Source organism: Hyperolius riggenbachi, chromosome 12 (assembly GCF_040937935.1).
Source record: "Hyperolius riggenbachi isolate aHypRig1 chromosome 12, aHypRig1.pri, whole genome shotgun sequence".
Taxonomy (NCBI): Eukaryota; Metazoa; Chordata; class Amphibia; order Anura; family Hyperoliidae; genus Hyperolius; species Hyperolius riggenbachi.
This window is the reverse complement of record NC_090657.1, coordinates 41,671,169-41,689,449: the sequence shown is the minus strand read 5'-3', so window position 1 is coordinate 41,689,449 and position 18,281 is coordinate 41,671,169. Positions and strand designations below refer to the sequence as shown.

Below are 18,281 nucleotides of genomic sequence, written 5' to 3'. Positions count from 1 at the left end.
ACTGAAATACATTTTACCTGTCACACCACCTGTTAGTGTCACTGCTGTGTCCGCCATACTTCCACATTTAGGTCCCAAGTGACTACAGGGCATATAGCACGTGGGGTATGCGCGACTAGGACGCAAGAAGCCGCATGGGGCGCCAATGTGAAAGTAAGGCGGCGTATCTTTGTGCAGACACCAGGGGTACATAGAACATTTGGGGGAATCCCAGTGACAAGGCCGATTTGAGAGATATCATGCTGAAATTGATTGGGAATCGGCCTGCAGCGCGGAGAGGGAGAGAGAGAGATCCATCTCTTGGTCAAATCTGCCTATAAATGTATGGACACCTGACTAGGTTGCAGGTCAAAACAGCAATTAAGTACTTACTGAATAGATGAGCTGGACAGATAATAGGATAGGGATTCAGCATGACAACACTAAATCCCAGCAACTGACCTTTGCCGTTCTGCCAGCCATTTAGTGACAGAGCATAAAATGATAACCAATTACTGCTGTCTTCCCAACATAGATAATATGGTCCTTTTTCTTTGGTTGCTGGAAAATGTCAAAGTACAAAAGATAAGCGCAAAATGTACAACATCTAACAGAGTTTTACTTTAATAGTCCAAAATCAAAATGTTCCAGACTGCTTACACATCTTTTTGAAGAGATATCCTGACCTTGGAACGTCACTCCTTCCCTCCACACTCTGCAATACACATCAGCAATTACTGATGATTCAGATAGGGGGCTGAGGAATACCGTAACAATGTGCTGCAGTGTAGGAGGGTTTCTACACCGCAAACATCTCAGGTTGTCAAAAATCCTGGAGGTGCTGGCAGCAGAGCTGCAGACAACCATAGAGTTCTGGTGTCTTCTGTAGGCAGCTACATGCCCTAGTTGGAGCTCTCCGATAGCCAGATGAGTGCTGCAGGAAAGCAGCATCACACATTCTCAGGTCACTAGCCTGCTAAGGTGCATTAATGTCAATCTATGTCATAGCATAGAAGCTGGAGGTGTACAAAGTCAAAAAGTGTCCAAATAAAGCCCAAATACAGGCATAAAACAATACGGAATGTACAGCTGTAGTATTCAACACTGTTAAAGAGAAACCATAACCAAGAATTGAACTTCATCCCAATCAGTAACTGATACCCCCTTTCCCATGAGAAAGCTTTTCCTTTTCACAAATGGATCATCAGGGGGCTCTGTATGGCTCAGTGTTCTCCCCAGAGCATATTAGCAGGGCGCGCCGCCCGGGTAAGATCGGCGGCCGCCCGGGTACATCTGCGCTGCTTGAATGGCATTATTAGCCAGGCGTCCGTTCAGAGACATTTTATTGTAATGCGCCTGCACGGTACTCTGAAGGCTCTCTTTCGTTCCCTCCCTCCAATCAGCCAGTCCGTGTGGTTTACCCATTGGTGGCTCCCTCCAACCAGTCAGAACAGAGAGGCAGCCTAGTGCTCCCCGCCCCCTCACAAATCCGTCCAGCCTCAGCCTATAGCAGCAGCAGCCGTCACAACAGAGAGGAGAGAGATCATCCTTCCATGCTCCACACGCTGAATTCACGGGCTGAGTGTGCACGACAGCGTGACATTACACAGTGACAACTCAGTCAGTCACTAATTACAAGTCACTCCAGCACGCCCCGTACTGCAGAGGACCTCTAATTAACACAGGTAATTGACTTCCAGCAAACAAACAAGGAGCACAGTATAAATCACTTCTCAGTAATGCAAAGAGAGGTCACTAAAGGAATGTTGGACCTTAATGTGGAGAACTGTGTATCCGTGCATAAAGAGTCAAGCATGTCAAAGTTCCTACATATTAATTGTTCTCTAAAACTGGCATACTCAAACATCTGAGCTTGGGGGGGAGGGGAGGGATTAGATTTACTTAGCTGGGGCTTCTTCCAGCCCCTAGCAGTCTTATCTGGTATTTTTCTGTGGTTGCTACGCTCCGGGCTGCTGCTTTTCCCTCCAAAAGATCCCCAACCACAGCCGGTTGCAGGCTACTGTGCATGCAAGGACTCATCTGTGCACCTCTCTTGCTCATGCTCCTCTAGTCTGGAGCATTCTGAACTGCACAAGCACAGAATCATCCTAGCCACTGGAGCATGATTAAGAGGTGCCAACGTGCTTGACTAGAGATGGGATCTTACGGAGGGGACAGCGAAACACTTATCGCAGTGCTCATTTCCCACTAGCATGCATCATTTTTTTCAGCATCGCAATCGTCACACGATCATGCTCCGTTCCCGGCAGCTGTACGTTGCAATGTACGCAGAGGAAATTGTAGGTTGTGTGATCGCATCCCGATTGTGGTTGCGATCGCGCTTCCTTGTGGAAAAGGACCCTTACTTCCCCACCCGGCTACTTTTTCATGCCACCCGGATGAAAAAAAATTCTGGGGAGAACACTGTGGCTGTTATTGTGGCGAAACCCCTCCCACAGTGATGCAAGGACCAAAAATGTACACTGGGATCTAGTCATGGGCCAACCTCAATTTCTATTGGCCACTTTCCTCACTTGTGAGCCAAAAATAATTGCAAGTGGGATGCCATTTGAGGTCCAAATTTAATGGTTCTAAGGGCCAAATTTGCCTGCGGGCCAGAGTTTGACATGTATGCTATGGATCAACAGGGCTGCCAGGCAACTGGTATTGTTTAAAAAATAAATAAATATGGCAGCCTCCATATACCGCTCACTACAGTTGTCCTGTAATACTTCCCCCTCCCCTTGCAGCAATAAAAAAAATGATTTGCTTCCCCTGTTATTTGCAGAGTCATTTAAATACAGGAGTCAGTCAGCTAACTAGAGTGTGTAAACCCTAGCTACAGAGCTATCAGCACTGGTCAAAATTGATCCTTTAACACACTGTCTGGCAGGTGTCCTCTGCCCAAACTAAAGACAGGAGGTAGTCAGGAAAGTAAAATTCGGGCAGATTCTGTTCTCAGAGCAGCATTTCCTGATAAGAGTTTCCTGGAATGTGCTCCACATGACCAGAAACAGCTACTGAGAACACATGATGGTGACATCAGCCACTGAAACATTCCTTTATTCAGAAAAAAAAAAATTACAGTAGGGGAAACTCATCCAGCTGCAGTAGAAAAGGATAAACTCATCTCCTAGACTACTGTAGATTTATGCTCTGATAGTTCTATAAAAAGTAGATGAAATCAGTTTTAGCAGCGAGGGTAGGGCACCTAGAAAGGTTTTGGCACTGTGGCAGCTTGACCTTACGGCATAGCTCCGTTTAGCTAGAATTACTTCATGAAATTTTGTGTGTTAAATTAATATCACTTTTCTGCAGGCATGACGTAAACACACACCGTCAACACCAACTCCAGCAAAAACAAACATAGGCACAGCATAATATCATAAACCAGCCAAGACTCGTTTCAACCATATACAAATCACAGACATTTTCTGCACCCGATTTTAAATACAGAAATCCACCTTATAGTAATCAAGTGGCTGCATCCAAAAGTCAAGACCAAAAAAGAGAATCCCCAAAAGCGTGCATAGCACAGTGGCTGGATAGTGTACTGGTTAAGGGCCCCACCTCCGACACAGGAGACCAGGGTTTGAATCTCGGCTCTTCCTATTCAGCGAGCCAGTACCTACAGTAAGTATTCAGTTAGGAGTCCTTGGGCGAGACTCACAAACACAGCAGGGTGGTCTACTGAGCGTGCCATTAGTGGCTGCAGTTCTCAAGCACATTGAGTTTCTATACAAAATGTTAGCATTCTAGCAATTCAAATGCAAATACATATAAGCACAGGTACAGTATCAGATTCAGAAATGGACACGGCACCCCAGTGGAAGCCGGTCCTAACACTTTTCCCAAAACGGTGTAACTAAAAGCAGCACAAGCCAATGGAAATTTCATGTCACACGGACCATGCATGTGATGAGGTGCAGCTCTGTGATGTAGGGCAGAGACATTACACCAGCATATTTATTTTATGTATTGTATTTATAAAGCGCCAACATATTACGCAGCACTGCCACTGGACATTAGTTTAGGTTACAGACAATATTTAGGGGTGACATACAGAAATAGGACAATACAGGAATACAAGAAAAACCAGATCATGCAGCACAATAGGAGTACAAGGTAATGATTAGACACTGGATGGGAGCATGGAGATTAGGCAAGTTAGGTTCACTCAAATGCATAGCATGGGTGCACAGTAATGGAGGTGCATGATCAGGTAGGACACAAAAGGAGGAGGACCCTGCCCAAAAGGCTTAAAATCTAGAGGGAGAGGTAGGGACACGAAAGGTAGGGGTCCAGAGTTCAGCTGTGGGTTTAGAGCAATTGTGAGGGGTGGTAGGCCAAAGTGAAAAGATGAGTTTTGAGGGCCTTCTTGAAGATTTTGGAGGAGGGGGCTGCCCTAATGGGTGGGGGTAGGGAGTTCCATAGTGTTGGAGCAGCTCTTGAGAAGTCCTGGAGGCGTGCATGGGACTGGGTGATGCGGGGGGGGGGGGCAGTCAGGGGAAGCTCATTGGAGAAGCAGAGTGAGCAGTTGTGTGTACCTCTGAGTAATGATGGGTACACACTGAGATTTTCTGCCCGATTTACTGTCAGATTATTTCTAATATGTCCGATTTGCTTTACGAGCGATTTCCAAGCATTTTCTGATCGATTTCCTATTAAAGTGCATGGAAATCGATCGGAAAGCAAATCAGACATGTTAGAAATAATCAAACTGACAGTAAATTGGCCAGAAAATCTCAGTATAAGATCGGAAATTTAGGTTGGACAGGTTTTGTGGACAGATTTGTAGGTCAGACACAGTAACTTGAATCTGATTCTGGCATAGTCCAATAGTTATTATTAAAGGGATTTAAAAACCATGCAGAGGAGGTACAGTGGAAGGGAAAGCAATACTACAGCCAGACACGGTGAGCGGTGAGTGAAGGAGGTGGAGGTAGAGGCTGCATTTTAAAGAGACTCTGAAGCAAGAATAAATCTCGCTTCAGAGCTCATAGTTAGCAGGGGCATGTGTGCCCCTGCTAAAACACCGCTACTGCGCGGCTAGACGGGGGTCCCTTCACCCCCAAACCCACCCCCGCAAAACTTGGTCGTCAACTTGGTTGTAGATTTTCTCTTCCTGGAGGCAGGGCTAACGGCTGCAGCCCTGCCTCTCAGCGCAGTCAGACGCGCATCGCCGCCTCTCCCCCGCCCCTCTCAGTGAAAGAAGACAGAGGGGCGAGGGAGAGGTACGCGCCTGATAGACGGGCGGGAGGCAGGGCTGCGGTGGTTAGCCCTGCCCCAATGCGGAAGCGCTCCCCGGCTGTATGGAGGGGATTTGGGGGTGAAGGGACCCCTGTTAAGCCGCGGGACAGCGGCGGTTTAGCAGGGGCACACATGCCCCTGCTATCTATGAGGTCTGAAGCTAGATTTATTCTCGCTTCAGACTCTCTTTAAGGGCTGGTTCACACAGGCGTCTGCTCGGCTTTCAGAAGTGTTGTGTTCAGTGGCGTTGCGGCAGAGTCGCGTTTGAGCTTTTAGTGGCTTTCCGTGGAGTTCAGTTGCAGTCAGCGTTCCCCCCCCCCCCCTCAGGGGGACATTAGCCGCATCGGTTAACCGTCCCAGGATGCTACATGTAGCATCCAGGGTCGCCTCAAACGCCAGGGAAAAATCAGGATCTGAACGCCGCATTTGCGCTAACGCCGGTAAAAGCCTGGTACTAACTTGAATGGGAGCGTTTAATGCCGAGTCCTGAACGCCAGCGGTAAACGCCGTGTGAACCAGCCCTAACCGCAGTCACCAATTAGCAGCCACCACTGTACCAGCAGCGGTGTGTCACTAAGATTAAGACATATGGGGCCATATGCAAGTCAATTTTTCACTTGAGTTTTCTCCTAGGTGATATTTTAACTAGTAAATGACATGCCTTTTTAACCACCAGCAAGCAAATACTCAAAATCATTTTGACATTACTTTTCCAATTACTTTTTGGTACTTTTTCTCATGCACAGTGCTAAAAAGTTATTTTAAAGCAAAGATGAAAAATGAACACCTAGAATAAAAAGTGAATTGCACACGGAACCACTGCTCTGAAAGATTACAGCAGGCTGCAACAAGGGCAGAAAGGATCCTAGATGTTCCGAGTCAAAAGGCACAAGTATACAAAGAAATGGACTTGGGTAAAAAACCAGGGCTGTGGAGTGGGGACAAAAATCTTCCGACTCAGACTCCTCAGTTTATGAAACCATGACTCCGACTCCGGGTACCCGAAATGGCTCCGACTCCCTAGCCTAATACTTAACAGGGCTGTGGATTTTGTACAAAAATTATCCGACTCCTGAGTTTATGAAATCAACGACTCCGACTCCAACTCCGGGTGCCCGAAATTGCCCCGACTCCAACTCCACAGCCCTGTAAAAAACAAAACACGACACAATATGCAGGATACTGTATTGTGTGCCTGCCAATCGTGGTATGAATAGTCAATTTTGAATGAAAACAAATATGCAAATTATACAGTCCCCATCAGGTATGCATGAATCTGTAGTATTAGAAAGTGTGCAGTTAAAATGGACCTGAACTCTTGCACAGGACAGAAGGAAAACAAAATGCACCCTGTATGGGTTTAGAGAGTTTAGCCTGTCTAATTCCCCCACGTCTGCGACTAATCACCACTGTAATTTGATCTCTCAGCTGTGTCAGCTCAGGAATCTCCCCTGCCACAGCAGAGTAGCTAATTTGTAAACGCAGGATGTCAACAATATGTCTGCTACTATGAAAGCAGGAGGTAAACCCTGCAGATTTATTGCAGGATTTGAATCAGCTGTAAGAAAAATGTTTTTCTGCAAAGGTTATTATGCTGTTGTGTATCTTTTAGAGCAGAGGGGAAGTTCTGAGTTCAGATCCGCTTTAAAGCAGATCCAAGATGAAAAACTAACTATAAGTAACTTGTCTATATATCTTATCTAAAGTTTAGATAGTTTACACAGCAAATCTAGCTGCAAACAGCTTCAACAGTATACGATTATTTCTTCCTGTGATACAATGAGAGGCGCCATGTTCTGTTTGTCACATTACGCACAGGAAAGCTGCTGTGCATCTCCAGCCCTCGGCCTGTGAAAACGTCACTCCCCTCTCCTCCCCCGCCTCTGAAATCTCTTGCTAGTAATCTTCTCTTCCTCCTTCTGCCCAGACTGATCTCCCATAAGCCCTTGCTACTAAAACTGAAAGCGCCAAGGCATTCTGGAGAAGCTGTGGGCAAGGCTTGTTTAGTTAATAGGGAATTACAGTATTAAAACAACAAAACAAAAAGTATTTGGCTTGAGGAATGCCCTTGCGGAACACAATTATGCAATGAGTAAAAATGTATCTCGGATCCACTTTAAGTCAAGGAGGATCTCACCACTAAAGGGACGTACACATGCCGTACTTTTTCAAACCAGGGCTGTGGAGTCGGGACAAAAATCTTACTACTCCAACTCCTCAGTGTATGAAACCACGACTCCGGGTACCCAAAATGGCTCAGACTCCTCGACTCAGACTTCTTAGCCTAATACTTAACAGGGCTGTGGATTTTTGTACAAAAATCATCTGACTCCGACTTAGTTTATGAAATCAACGACTCCGGGTGCCCAAAATTGCCCCGACTCCGACCCCAACTCCACAGCCCTGTTTCAAACGACGGGTCCGTCAGACCCTCCCACAGGGTGGTCTTCTGAAGACAGCTACACGTGAGTACAAGCTGTCGGCAGACTGATAAGCCAAGCGGATCAGTCAAAAACCGCCTTATCAGTCTGCTGACAGCTTGTACTCGCATGCAACTGTCGGCAGAACGAACACCCCGTCGTTTGAAAAAAAGCACGGCGTGTGTATGCGCCTTATGAGAGATATTAAGCAAACACTAAACTCAGTTTAAAATGCTCCTGCCCAAGAACAATAGAAAATAGGCAATTTATCACAGCCTGATCAATGCCTGTCAAATATGGTCATTATATAATGACCGAAGTACAGAAACTAGTCACAATGCAAGACAGCTCTGCAGGGTCACACAATTTCTAATATTTACAACATGCATCAGATTACACAGATGGGCTTGCTTAGCTCTCTCCTGAGCAACTCACTCTGTTCTATGGAGACTTGAGGAAACTAAGTACCCTAGAACTGCTTTTAAAGGACAACTGTAGCAAGAAGAATATGGAGGCTAACAATTTCCTTTTAAACAAAATCAGTTGCCTGGCTATCCTGCTGATCTATTTGGCTGCAGTAGTGTCTGAATAACACCAGAAACCAACATGCAGCTAATCTTGTCAGATCTGACAATGCCAGAAACACCTGATCTGTTGCTTGCTTGTTCAGGGTCTATGGCTTAACGTATTAGAGGCAGAGGCTCAGCAGGATAGCCAGGCAACTAGTATTGCTTAAAAGGAAATATGGCAGCCGCCTTATCCCTCTTGCTTCAGTTGTCCTTTAAAAGGGACCCTGAGCAGTGACAAATTAAAAGATTTCACTTACCTGGGGCTTCCTCCAGCCCACCGTAGGCCGCGAGATCCCCCGGCATCTTCCTGGCTCCTCTCCGTTAGCCTCCGCCAGCTCCCGTTAACAGCGACACCAGGCCGGCTCTTTCTGGATCCTTACGAATGTTATCTTCACGCCGGTCGCTACGCGTCATCACGGAGGCCGGCGCGGCAGTCTGCGCATGCGTGGTTTAGCGTTAGAAAACCGTGCATGTGCAGACCTGTCACACCGACCGCAGTGATTACACCATGCGTCAGGATTCAGGAAGAGCTGGCCAGGGTGTCGCCGGTAAAGGCACGCAGAGAGGAGCCAGGATGACTCCAGGGGACCCCACGGCTTGAGGAAGCCCCATGTCGCTGCTCAGGGTCCCTTTAAGAATCTTTTATGTGCGGTGCTGTGACATATGTCATAACACCATTATGACAGTACAGTGCACCGTAGTCCCTACACTGCTCAGCCGCAATTTTTCTTCAACTGAGCAGGATGTTTATTATGGGCGGGGAGGAAGTAACAGTTCTCCTCTCCACCCATCCCTAGGACGGCCCCTTTTATTCTTTGTTTATGGCTCCCGATATACTGTGGCTGCTCACAGCATGCGACGTGTATGGGCTTGGGAAGATTAAGCTCGGAGCCTTGGAATGATGGTGTACAGATTCAGAGCTCAATCTTGAGGGCCCATTTCCACTATCGCGAATTCGCATAGCAATACAAGTGAATGGGACAGTTTCCACTTGTCAGGATTCCTTTGCGTTTTTCTGTGCAGAAAAAATTTGCATGGCAGAGCCATCCGAATTCGCACACCGCTATGCGAATCGCATACAATATATTTAATAGGAAATTCGCTATGTGGTTTGGAGATGCGAATTTTCATGCGAATTCGCATAGAAACAATGGAAAAAAAAAATCACACCAGCACTGCCATGGTTAAAGTCGCATACATCGTCATCCATGCGAATTCGCATAAAAATTAAAAAGTAACGAGTCTTCACTTGCTGTCCGCCACAGAGTGCGGACACCCAGATCACATTAGGACCGCACTCCTCCTCAGGCATGAGCATGGCCTTACTGTGCCAGTGTAACTGCAGCCCTGTCTGTGCAGTTAGCTGGAGCTGCTCATGCTACTGAGCAGGCGTGGCCATGCTCGCTCGGCCGCACTTGTGCCAAAAGATGCTGAGGGTATCCTAGCAAGAGGCGGGGGACAGCTTGGGAAGCCTCTTTAGGATTCAGAGGCTCCCAACCCCTTAGCGACGTATTTACCTTTTTAAGTGACACCTTGGGTTCTCTTTAAAGCAGAATATAACCCTGCATTTCAACTTTGCTCTAAAACATTATTTACAGTATATTATATGCAACCAGCATTTTTTTTTTTACTAGACCAGCATTGGAAGGGTTACACACAGCTTTAAAGTTCCTTTAGATTTCTGCAGAAGCATCGGAAGCTGACAGATACATTTTGTTTACATAAATGTATCTAAGTGTTGAATGTGACTCATCTCTCTGACTGAGAAGGAGCTGGAGGACAGCCAAAGTGTGTAACGTCTATAACTTGTTACATTCTATTTAGTTAAAATGTATCTATCTGAACTTCTGCATATTTCTCCACGGAACTTTAAACCTTTGTGTTTAACCCTTCCAATGCTGGTCTAGTAAAAAAAATAAAAAGGCTGTAAATAATGTTTTAACCTCCTCAGCGGTATGGACGACTATACACGTCCATCACCGCCGGAGGTCGCCGGATTTTTGTGAAATAAAAAGCAGATCCGCCGCGAGCAGCGGCGAAAGAGGGTCCCCCCAGCCACCCGAGCCCTGCGCAGCCGGAACAAAAGTTCCGGCCAGCGCTAAGGGCTGGATCGGAGGCGGCTGACGTCAGGACGTCGGCTGACGTCCCTCCGCTCGTCGCTATGGCGACGAGGTAAGCAAAACAAGAAAGGCTGCTCATTGCGGCCTTCCTTGTTTATTCTGGTCGCCGGAGGCGATCAGAATGACGCTTCCGGAGCGCCCTCTAGTGGGCTTTCATGCAGCCAACTTTCAGTTGGCTGCATGAAACAGTTTTTTTTTTTAATTTAAAAAAACCCCTCCCGCAGCCGCCCTGGCGATCTTAATAGAACGCCAGGGAGGTTAGAGCAAAGTTGAAATGCAGGGTTATATTCCGCTTTAAGATATGTCCAAACTACAACAACAGTCAGCTAGGCAACCTGCAGAAGGAGAGGACACAGACTTGTGGACAGCAGTTCTTACACTAGAAACTAGGGCTGTGGAGTCGGAGCAATTTTGGGTACCCGGAGTCGGAGTTTGAGTCGTGGTTTCATAAACTGAGGAGTCGGAGTTGCAAGATTTTTGTCCCGACTCCACAGCCCTGCTAGAAACAATCATTAACAGTCATTTTGGGTAATTAAAACATGGCATGTATGTAGCTTGAGGGCCCTTTTATACTGGTGAGTGGCGTCCCATTTGCTAAAACTTAACTTCTTTAGCGGTAGCCAGGCTCGGGACAGAAATCTGCAGCTCAGAGGGGTAATCCCGTGCCGAGCGAGTTATATGCAGGAGCTGCAGATCTCTCTGTGGTACGCGTCTGTTTTTAGGGTCTAAAAGCACGTGAAAAAATTTGCACCGCTATTAGCCCTTAAATCCAAAAATAATCATACCGGCAGGGATGTTAAATGTAAAGGGTCCTTACTCAAAAACACATTTAATGTAATGCGAAGTGAAAAGTAAAACAAACAAAACAAAAGATACTTACCACAAGAAGCCTAGGGGCAAACATGCAAAAAGGGCGCCGGAAAATTGAAGCACAGGATGAAGCCGAAAAACTGCTCCCTCTACTATTGCAAATTTCCTAATGATGTAGATTACTATTTCCCCTCCAGGCCGCCATGGATTTAGGGATAAGATGCAATTCAGCTTAGATGCTGTTTATGGTGGCACACTTTTTGCCTGTCTCGGGCCTGTGGACAGCCCAGAGGATTCCCAGATCCTTCTACAGCTCACCATTCCATTGTTGGGTCCCACTATACATTTTTTCACCTAGCGAGTCGAATAGTTTTTTTTCTGGCAGCAACCACGGCAATCGAGGAGCACATGCAGATTATGCATGGGCAAGTTCTGTGCCTGTGTATCCAGAGGCAGGATAGGCCATGACAAAAGGAGTGGCTACAAGCAGTGGGGAAGGTAAAGTAATGTGAAGTAGTGTTAGCATATCCAAAATAACACCAGTCCACCCTACCACCATCCAGTTTGCACAGAAATGTAGTGAGAACACACACATGGCTACCTCATGCCATATCCAAGTGCGGCTGCAGCCATGCTCAGGTGTGCCTTCATAAGGTGAAAGACTCTAAAATGCCTGTTCCAAGCGCTCCCCAGTGCTTAGCAGGCGCACTGGAGCAGATCCAAGGAATCAAAAAGAGGTCCAGACACCACAATTTCCAATGAACAGCATTTATTGTTCCATCACCAATACACAACCGACCATATTGCCAACGATCATTTCGGGGCCACGCAGTGTTCCTTTTGTTAAATCACAGTACATATGTCACCACAGTAAAGGAACGTGTAGGCACACCTCTGCAAAACCTATCAATCATCATAAATCAGTTACCTTTGCTGCTTCTGTGCAACCCATTTTTCTCATTCAAATCCGAATGGAGAGCTGCCCAGCAGGTTGCTGTCACCTCCCTGGCGTCTGTGTGTTTGATTCTCAAAACCCTTATTGGCTGTGGGCTCCGTTAGTGCATCCATCAGCCTATGAGATCCACCGGGTGGGAAGGGGAGGAGTCGGCCAGAGGGATGCATCATAATTGGTCAATGACCAGTAAAGGCATTACAGCCCCAAGGCCAATTACACTACAGTGGCAAACAGAGCACTCTGCTTGTATAACAGGGGCAGGTTAGCAGCAAATTCCTTGGATATACTACAGACATATAGTCCAGCATCCACAAACTGGGGTAACGTTGGTGTGAGCGATCTTGTGGAATGGCACTGGAGCAGATGACATCCACCCTCTTCATGTACACTGGCCCTCATGTATATGGGTCGAGTCAAGTCATAACTTGTGCATGCTACTTCCTGCCTCCCCTAACCTGCTTCCATCGGTAAACTGTCCTCAAGACTATAGTTAATTGGTATTGCTGACAGAATTAGCGGGCACCAGTCTTTAGTTAACCTATAAGTGTTTTTTTTTTCTGTTAGAGAAATTAAACTGCAGCCCTGGACCATATGTGGTGAGCAGCAGGTCTGCTTGTTTCCCACAACACTGTAAAATGTCAACTGGAAGCAAAGGACAAACATTTCAAAGGAACCAGCAATTAAAATGGTCATTCTTATATACACGGAGGAAGGCAAATGTGGGGCACTAAACCACTGACTTCCTGTTACCAATGACTGATTAAAATCACTAGAAAATCTACAAAGCACAGACAGGACTATCAACCATTAACTGTACACGTAATAGACTAATGAAGCTCATTTCGACACAGGTTTGCTTTAAATTAGGCTTTGTACTAAATCATTATGAAATCAGCTATTGCTAACCATTTTCTAACAATATGTAAATTGCTGGACTGTCAGGCTGATGTTGTGGCTTCAGTAGTCTACAAACCATGACACTGGAAGTGGTGTCACAGGAAGATGCAACATTCCAAGCTGGATGTGCATTCTGGGTCCCAAATTGTTAAGGTCTAGTTCACACTCGGCATCAAAATCTAGCACTTTCAGCGTGCTTTGAGCTTGTGATTTCCGTCACTAGAACAAGAATCACATCGCAATCACCCCAAAGATGCTGCATGCAGCACATATGCGATTGATCGAAATCGCAAACGCCGCAGTGTGAATTAATCCATAGGGATACATTAGTAGCAGCCCTTTGCTGATCGCTGGAGATCAGCAAAGCGCTGAAAAAGCACCAAGTGTGAACCAGCCCTTAGACCAGAGGATCTGCAAGACATCTAGGTAGATAGCATTTATTAAAATCTAGTCTATTCCATTATAACCACAGTAAATATTTTTGTGGCGTTTAGCTTGACCAGGTGACCGGTCTCTTCAAATACCTGCATGGTAGTTCCAGAGACAGTAGGTTGAACAGCTTGACTTTTTTATATGTTTCAAGCAAGAAAAGTCATAAGGTAGTCATATACTGGTTTGATTTTTTTTTTCTATAGATAGCCAATTAGATCATTTGACAATCCGCAAGAAATTGATGCAACAAATGCTATCCAATCGATTTTCATCCAAAATCAATTGACTCAGTCAATCGTGCTATAAGATTTGGGCCAGGGGCACAGCGTTCGATTTTACTAAGAGCGACAGACATGCTTAGTTTGTAGCGAAGCTTACATTGACCTATACCAACCAGTGCAGGTCTCCTCTCCACTGCCAGACGTGGCTTCAGATCTCTTCTATCCTGGGGTGCTTGTGTCAAATTACGATACTAGAGGCCTCTAGTGGTCACATAAGTTATGTCTTGGATTAGGACCTTGGTTCCCAGTAGTCGGTGGCAGCGCACACACACATTAGTTCTGAAACCTATTCAAAAACTGTGTACATAGTGTGGAAGGATTCAATCAGATCCGTATCTGACTAGATTATGATCTGAGTGGGGCCTGTCTGTTGGCAACAAGTAAATGTTACAATAAAAAAAAAAAAAAAAAATGTCCAGTTGGCCTCATCCTCTGTGACACGAGTTATCTCCAACTATTGCCTCACTGGCAACAGGAAGTGAACAATTCTCTCTGATGTGCAAACAGGCAGCGATGGAGACGTCTTTGGAGATCAATGTACATTTTTAAAATACTTAGATAGGACAGCCATGTCCTAGCTGGAGAGGTACAAGTATTTCCTGCTAGCCTTACCCACTTGGAGAGGTACAAGTAGTTCCTGTTGTGCTACCGGTGTCAAGAGAAGAAGGAAACAATGTCACTATAGATCCAGACAGCAATAAAAACCTTATAATAACACTTTGAAAGTTTTGGCTAGAGTACGATCATTCTTTGAGTTCTAATTCTCAGCTTCTTCTGTGCTACAATTGAGTTTAGAAGATAGTTTGATGTAATACAGGCTGTGATGTTGCGTGACAGTAGGCCTGGGAGTAGTGACGTTCTCTCTCTTACCAGCAATTAAGATAGCCATACATCCAGCAATTCTGATTCAATTGACATAAGCAATCAACCTTATAAGGAATAGACTTCAGTATGGTTGCTTAAAAGTCGATTGACTAGTGACCCACACACTACAAACAATATACTATGCCATTCACCTTCACATTCGATCTGACTGATGTGTCACCATACTCTAAATGATCAAATGACGTGAACAGTAGCAGATTCCTATGCGATCTACCAATATCTTGCATCCTGCTCGATTGACTAAGCTGGTCGACTCGACATGAAATCGGCCACTTTTCATTGATAGGTAAACGTGTGTGCCATTATTCCCAAACTGCTTTTATTGCCTAGCTACGATTATGAACACGGTTTTTGCGCATTATGCACTGCGCTTGCATTGACTTTTTGAGAAGGCTCTCCATATAATAACAGTGTAAGATTTACTGCCTTTGGAAACGTTTAAAGGGGTTCTGTGGGGGAGGGGGGGTTGCTGAGGGTAAAAACACACACTTACCTTACCCTATCAGCCCCCTGTAGCAGTAATGTCGTACGACGTCCTCCTCCGATCCGCCGTTCCCCGCCGCTGGCACCAGGCAATTATTTGTCTAACAAGACAAATAATGAGTGCTCCCGCCATCAGAAGCTTACTGCGCAAACGCAGTACGAAGGTTTCTTGTACTGCACCTGCGCAGTAAGCTTCAGATGACGCGAGCGAGCAGGCGCGTGGCCACAGTTGTAAAGCATGCCACCTAAACCGAGGCGGGATCAGAGGGGGACAGCGTGGGGCATTACTGCTACAGGGGGCTGATAGAAGCCCCAGGTAAGTGTCTGGATTTTACCCTCAGCACCCCTCCACATAACCCCTTTAAGTTTTCAGAAACAAGCTGTCAGATATCACAGGTTGCTGCAGACTGTCACGCCTCTAGTGACTGCATATCTGTTGCATCTACGGAAAGATTAATTTTGGCCCATCTTGTACAACATGACCAGTCTTTGTACTATTGTTCAAAGCTTTAATGTCTGCCCTGGTATAGTACAGAGCCATGCTTTATAAATAAAAAAAACAATTCCTGCATTTTTCCAGTGTTACCATGCTGCTAAAACTGCCACTAACTAATCACAGAAGTTTTCATCAGGATACTATGTATTAGTTGTCCTAAAAAAATAAAAAAGTATAAAGTTAGTTGAGAAATTGAATCATTTCAAAAACTTCCTTTAACTGATGGTAACACAGTATAACAGTTTACAGCTATCGCCAGTCATGTGATATTGGTGACAGGATTACAAGGCACCGGGATAGAACAGCTTTTCCTGGGAGATAAAGCTGCAGCTCAGGGACATGTGGGAAGCATTTGTGTGTAATGCTCATAAGCAACCAGTCACATTGAATTGTTTTATTTTCAGATCAACACAGTGAAAAGACAGCTGGAAAGAAAGAGCTGTTTCAGTGGAATGTACAATGCTCACATGTATTGAGGAAGGAAAATGCAAAGCTCATACTCAGTACTTCCTGACCTCCATAAGACATTGAAAACAAGAATCAGAAAATCCAGACCAGAAATAAAACATACCAGGCAAGCAAATCCTTACGACATCTGTACCTGCATTTAACTAATGAACACATTGACACAGTCTTGCTTTAAAGCCCAAGTCTAAGATCTAGCTTTAGTCTACTTTAGGGTACCCAACACGAAATCTCACAGGGAAAATCCACTAACATTATTGGGTGGATGGCACCCTCTCGAATGGCTGGGTTTCCAATGGTATGCAGTAAGCTATGCCCACACTATTCAGCCAATCACAAAACTCTGTGACAGAGGGTGCTGTCATTGGAGAGCTGTTCTCTATGGCATTTCCTGCTGGGTCCCATAAAGTAAACTAGCACTTAAGTGCCTTTTTGTCAGACATAAATTTATCATATATCTAATCAAACCTAACACACAGTATACAAACTTTTGTGGAGTGTGCAAACTTTGATTTTACAGTATTAATGCTATTATACCAAAGCTGACTAGGTCAATTCCCCATTTAGATACCAGAACAATATCAGTTGCCCAACTTCTCTCCCCCGCCCCCCAAGTGCATGTAAGCTCTAGTAGAAGGCACTAGGCAACGTTTATAATTGTGCCAGGCAGCCACGGTTGCCCACTCTGTTTAAAAGCCATCCCTCATCACGGTATCAGGTGAATAACCCATCTCTTGTTACCACCTTACCTGCCCCTTAGCAAAGCCCAAGTTAAGGGCAGCGATACAGTCACATGTGGCCATAGCCCTTATGTGATGAAGCATGTGCATTCCAAGGCCTAGAAGCTACACCCCCTCTTCTAAATCTATTATACGGTACCTGTCAGGCTAACTAAAATTCACAACACAGGTAAAATGTGTCAATTTACTTGTAGACTGGCCTGAATGCTGCATCAACATGTCATCCCTAACTGGAAGGGAAAGTCTTTTTAGATTAAGGCCTCTTTTTCACGGATTGTTGAGCTGTGTGTTCAGCAAGCAGTTACCAGGCAGCAGTGAGCAGTATCACTACCTACCAGCAGTCCGTGTAAGAGGCCTTAGGCCTAAACCACTATAGCAGCGCACAACTCCAATATAAAGCTATTGAGTAGAAACAATGAGCCATGTTGAGAATCACAGGCCACAAGGAGATGGGTAACACGGGAAAGGTATTGGGCACAGCATGCAGGAAGGTGCCTGTGGCGGCGGTATATAGCGCTCCTGTACAGCCACACTGAGAAGTTCCCCCGCCATAGAGATGCCACGCAAGAAACTTACAGCTACAATGCAGCGCGGAAACAAATATCCCCCGTCTTCACCGACTTCTCTCCTGCAGCAGCTTCCTCCTTCCGCCGCCTCTTCCCGGCTTCTGTCACACGAAATGGCGGCTGTTACTCACGTCACCCAGAGAAGAGCCCAGCCTCCGCCCCCTGCGCAAGCGTCACCTTCATCCAATCACCGGCTCCGCTTCCAGCAGCGGTGGGCGTGTCCTCCTACACAGGAAATGGTACCGACCAATGAGAAAGCGCGGCATCACCGCAGTACAACAAGGAGGAAGCGATCGGCGGCCACCTTGGTGCTCTTACTGCTGTTTGCGACACTATCTCCCGGAAACCGACTGGCAGTGGATTGCTTTAGTGCGCGCTCTCCCCGCCGGGAAGCCGTACTCAGCAGCTCGCACTTCCGCCTTTGAGAGTGTTTCATTTTGTCCAGCAATGATCATAGCTGCCAATGACAATCAACCATATACGGATAACCTATCTCCATGGTTACAGCCGTTTGTTGCAGCGGTGGGTGTAGAAAGATGGCGTCACTATAGATGTCACTGGAGCTGAACCAATGAGGCGCCTTACGCCTGTATGTTGCCACGCCTACGTATGGTGTAATGACTAGAGCTGTGATTGGCCTAATAGGTGACGTGGGTGTGGCCTAATACGTTAGCGTATATAAGCTAACGCCATCTCACTTTACTATATTTAGTATGTGGAGTCACTGGATTGGGCAATCGCCTAATCATTTCCAGTAGGGATTGGTGGTTCTTCTAGTTCTTCATTATTGTCTTGCAGAGCTTGTTGAAACAAACTCTGAGCAAATGAAACAATTTAGTGTATAAGGTCTGTGCTAATGTGCCAAACGTTTATTTAGTATGATATTACCTAAAGAGATACATGCTACAAGTTGTTGATAAATGTGTTTAACAA

At 45.8% G+C, this 18,281-nt stretch overlaps 1 protein-coding gene across 1 annotated transcript in view; it reads right to left on the bottom strand.

The window, feature by feature from the left end:
- LOC137541542 (ADP-ribosylation factor 1-like) overlaps window positions 1-17,499 on the bottom strand; it is a 40,990-nt gene extending 23,491 nt beyond the window's left edge. Inside the window, exon 1 of the mRNA XM_068262875.1 lies at window positions 17,359-17,499. The gene's annotated coding sequence lies outside the window, so the exon portion shown is untranslated. The remainder of the gene's footprint in view (window positions 1-17,358) is intronic.
- Between the last annotated feature and the right edge of the window lie 782 nt (window positions 17,500-18,281).